The following is a 4,889-nucleotide window of genomic DNA, read 5'->3' as shown; positions in this document are numbered from 1 at the left end:
TGTAAAAAAATAGAAAATTGAGAAAAATGAATTTTATTTATTTGGAAATTGTATAAAAATATATTTATATTATGTAATTGTTTTGACTTTTTTCAAATACTATTTATTTTATTATAACTTTTAAATAAAATTGCTAAAAAAATGTTTAGTTCATAAGCGCTTGCATATTTAGTGCTTTTTTGTAGCTACAAGTCCTCTGCCCTAGTTTATTATTTAATACTACCTATGTCCATGCACATTATATAAATACAAATATTTTTAGTCATTATACTTTTTTTTGATATTAGGTACTCGTGCGAATACCTATTAATTGTTTTTTTTTTGTGATACAAAACTAACGGGCCGTTCTTATAATGCCTTGTACAGTGTCAGTTAATGGTAACTGATTGATAACAGATTTTATTACCGCCAGAATTCGGCCGGTTAAGTGTCGGTTAACTTTAAACCAGACATTGTAAGAACGGCCCTTAATGTGATTTATATACGTTTTTTAGATTACATTTGATTATTTAATAATGACGTCGGTACCTAATATTATACTCAGTACACACTACACATCATACAATATCCCCGTATAGGTACTATTTTTTTGTGATATTATAATATACGTCAATACTAAACGCGATTTATAGTTTTGTTACATGTTTCATTATACTAAAATTAATGGAATCTATAGCTGTTTTACTTTAGTTATATAATATGTTAATATAGGTACCTACCTAATTATATAAGTTTCAATATATAGAAACCATAGCGTTGTAACAAAATAATAGGTACTATTGTAATATTTAATATTTCTATACTTAAAATAAAAACACGGGATAACCAATAACGACGAGCCACACGGGCTGTGAGATGATTCAATATTTACATAGAATACATACGCATTAGGCATATAATATATTATACACACCACTTTTACACACATAAATAATATTCAACACTTCTCCGATCAGACTTTCAGTATATACATAACAATCAATTATCAATCATTATCAGCGGTGTCAGTCAAAACCGTACATTATAAAACCATGAACGCATTGTAACTCATATATTCATATTATACCTATTATACTATAATACCCCTTTAACGGCTTCAACAATACCCGGTAAAATCAACACAATAAATTACCTTTGTCACACCGCACAAAATAAAATCATAAACCCTTCGATACTTTAACAGTTTGACGTTACGTTAAATCGATACACACCGACAATAGGAAGGGGTAAGACTACAAGCCATATTGTTGAGGAATGTCAAAGAAGAATATTCGAAGGAGAGATAGCAACTCTACACATCTGCGGACCAATGGCGATCAAATGGCTAGAGGAACTTGATATTCGACTCTAACAACCATGTTTGAAGAACATGTCCTATAATATTATAGTCTGCTTTGTTTTATTTGTTGTTGTTATTGTTATTAGTCTGTTATATTTTATCTAATATTCTATATATGTATATCTATTAATTCTGTTAAATTTAAATCTAAATAAGAGCTCATGCCGAGTGTCATATAAAAAATAGGAAGGGATTATACCAAAAATCATTCGATATAATGATCAGAAAAAATTGACACGCCTCGCCAGTCTCTCAAAAGAGGCCTCAAGTCACATCGTCCAAATTATTAAAAAAAACAGTATATATGAGGTGTTTCTATGCAAAACGTGTTAACTCCATTTTCAATAAAATCGAATTATACATCGATTCTTATGGAAAAAATGGCGATAAATCGATTAAAACTGTTATTTTTTTTGTCAAAACGTACTATTTACCAGCTGAAATTAAGCTTAAACTTTTACTTTTTTTTTCACAACGTGTTATTTCCAATAGATTTTTTTTCCAAAACGTTCCATATCCACTTTCCTTCAAAACGTGCTATTTCCTGTACTAAATCATAGGTCATACTTTTCATTTTTTTCCAAGATGTAGTACCTATATAAATATAATTTAATTCATAACGTGTTATTTCCATTTTAAATCAAAACGTGTTATTACCCGTGTTATTGATATAGCAATTAAACTACATTTAATTCAAAACGTGCTAATGCCAAAATGGTTTAATCCTTTAAAGTTAAAATTATTTCATTAATTCGTATTAAAATATGATGTTGTTTAGTACAAAACCAACAATAATAAATATAAAAATTATATTAAAATAAAAATAAAACATTATATGATAAGCTCGCATCCAAATCCACATGATTGTAATTTCCCGCCAAAGTTCATGATAGCTGCTTTTGGCTTCTTTGTGATAGTATCTACTAATAGCTAAATGTTAGTAATTAAAATTCTTAATACCATATTTTGGATTATTTCCATGACAAAAATAATATAGGTAGGCCTTAAAATGTAATTATATTAATTTGTCATGGATATTACCTACTATAACTTCTAAGTTATAAAAAAATGTTTGAACTATAAGAAGCTATGTTGGCGAGACAAGCTATAATGGCGGACAATATACAATAATATATACCTATTTAGTATGATCTCATAAAGAACCTTATATTATGTTCATATACCTACTAAATTTTAAATTTAACAAAGCAGTTTTATTGTTTTTTTGAGTTAAATAAAAATAAATATTTTCCACGTGCTTATTATATTATTTAGTTGTTAATTGTTATCATGATTCATTGTGATTTGTGAAGAATTAAAGTGAAGAATTATTATTTGATGCCAAGTATAGAAAAAATTATTGTAATATTTTTATAAAATCTATACCAAATTAAAATAATGTAAATAATACGTTTTTAAAAAAACTTACAAAACGAACTATAACTATATTTTTTTTCAAAACGTACCTATATCATTTCCGAAAATGACACGTTTTGCAGAAAATCAAAACAAAAAAATAATTTAATATTTGTTATTTTTCAAACAGTTTCCTTTTCTAAACTTAATATTTAATTTTTAAAAGTTACCCATAAGTCCTAACTTGTCCGGTTCATTTGTAACAGAAAATCACTATTCCTGAAAAAAAGCAGTTTTTGGAAATAACACGTTTTGCATAGAAACACTTCATATGCACTTCGACAATATTTTTGCCATTCAAAGAGAATGCATTCACACATGTGTGTATGTATTGAGTTATTCGAGCACCCGGTATATTATGATCGTACAAATAATATTATCTTGCATTATTACCTAACTAAATTAATTTGATGATAATTTATTTCCACCAAACCTAATATTTTACACCTCACCCCTTACTTACTTGGCTGGAACACGATTCAGCAAAATTATTTTTACACAATTTACTTTTTTTTCTCAAGATTGAGGCAATTATATTTCACTTTATCCACTAGATTATAATCAATTATAGATTTCGGAATGTCTTCAATTTTCTGAAAAATAATAATCGTATTTTATATTAAGGTAATCGAACATACAAAAATTGTCAATAACAATTAATAAATATTCATTAGGTACGGTGTTTTTGTCTTTTCATAAACATGCATTAATTGTTTTAAGAACTAATTCAATTCCCAAAAACATTATAATAAAAAATACTAATCATAGGTAAATGTTGAAAATATTTCTTGTTGAGTATCTTTTTTGTATAATAATTTATATTTATTTTAAATATTTTAAAAATAAATCCTATAATGAATCGAAACTTTATTTTAATATTGTCACATAATTCAGTTTTTTAATTATTTACTTTACAGAAATACATTGAGACATAATATAATTTGTACTAAATACCTACAATAAATTGCATTGTGCACTGTGCCAATTGGTTAGTCATAGATCTCACCATTGTAAAACTAAAAGCAAAAATATGGAGGAGATCCGTTAAACTTTAATGAAAAATAAAGTTAACTTATGGATGGTTAAAATTTTTTTAATTTCAATATATTTCATTTTTTTTTAATTTCTACTGTTAGAATTTTTTAAGAATAATAAATCATATATATATATTTTTTTTTAACAGCGAAAAATCAAATTTAGCGAACCAAGTAAAACTATGCTTAGCGTCGAATATAAATACGCTAAGAACGCAGAAACGTGAAATAAAAGAAGAAATACAGAAAAATATATACTTAATTCAGTAAAATATAAACAATTTTAATATTTAAGTATGAAATATGAAATATCCCCATCTACATAATTCGCACCCCAGAAAGAATAGTTGCACAACTTACTCAAAAAATACGTTTTTCGAATAATTACCATCAACATTTCCAGAATGTCATCCTTTATATTTTAGTTGGCTTGACATTTTTGATTTATATAATTTTAAAGACAGTATGAGCTCAAATGCTTTTATTTCTGCTTTAAATAAAATATATAGTTTATTAGTTTCCAGCTGGAATACCAACACTTCTTAGATGTGACTTTATTCTGGCCTGACTAATGTTATTACACAATATTTTTCTAGCCAGAATTAAGTCATATCTCAAAAGTAATAGTTTTACAAAGGAAAAATTATTTTAATGTTATTAATACCTATTGCTCTAATCTACCTATTATTAGAATAACTATAGTAGTTTTATAATTATTATAATATGTTGTATTAATAAATATTATCTCAAAAGTACAAACTAATATTTTTTTAAGGTAAAATAGGTACCTAAAATGTATCAAGTAGTTAAAACATGTAATAATAACAAATATTTACATACCTATTATTTTCTATTTATTGATCTTAAATGTTATAAGACAAGTTATACATTGAATGTTACAAATAATATTATTATAACAAATTTTATTTAATTTTATGTGGCGAAAATCAAAAAATGTTTTTTTTTCTGAGCAGAAATAATGACACGAGTCAAACTGAAACCAGATTTATAATAAAACAAAGGTGAAATGGTACTTAAATTATTATTTTAAGCATATTCAAGTAAACTATACAATATTAAGATAATATAAGATGAAAGAA

The sequence above is a fragment of the Acyrthosiphon pisum genome, chromosome X (assembly GCF_005508785.2).
Source record: "Acyrthosiphon pisum isolate AL4f chromosome X, pea_aphid_22Mar2018_4r6ur, whole genome shotgun sequence".
Classification (NCBI taxonomy): domain Eukaryota; kingdom Metazoa; phylum Arthropoda; class Insecta; order Hemiptera; family Aphididae; genus Acyrthosiphon; species Acyrthosiphon pisum.
This window is presented reverse-complemented; position numbering follows the sequence as displayed.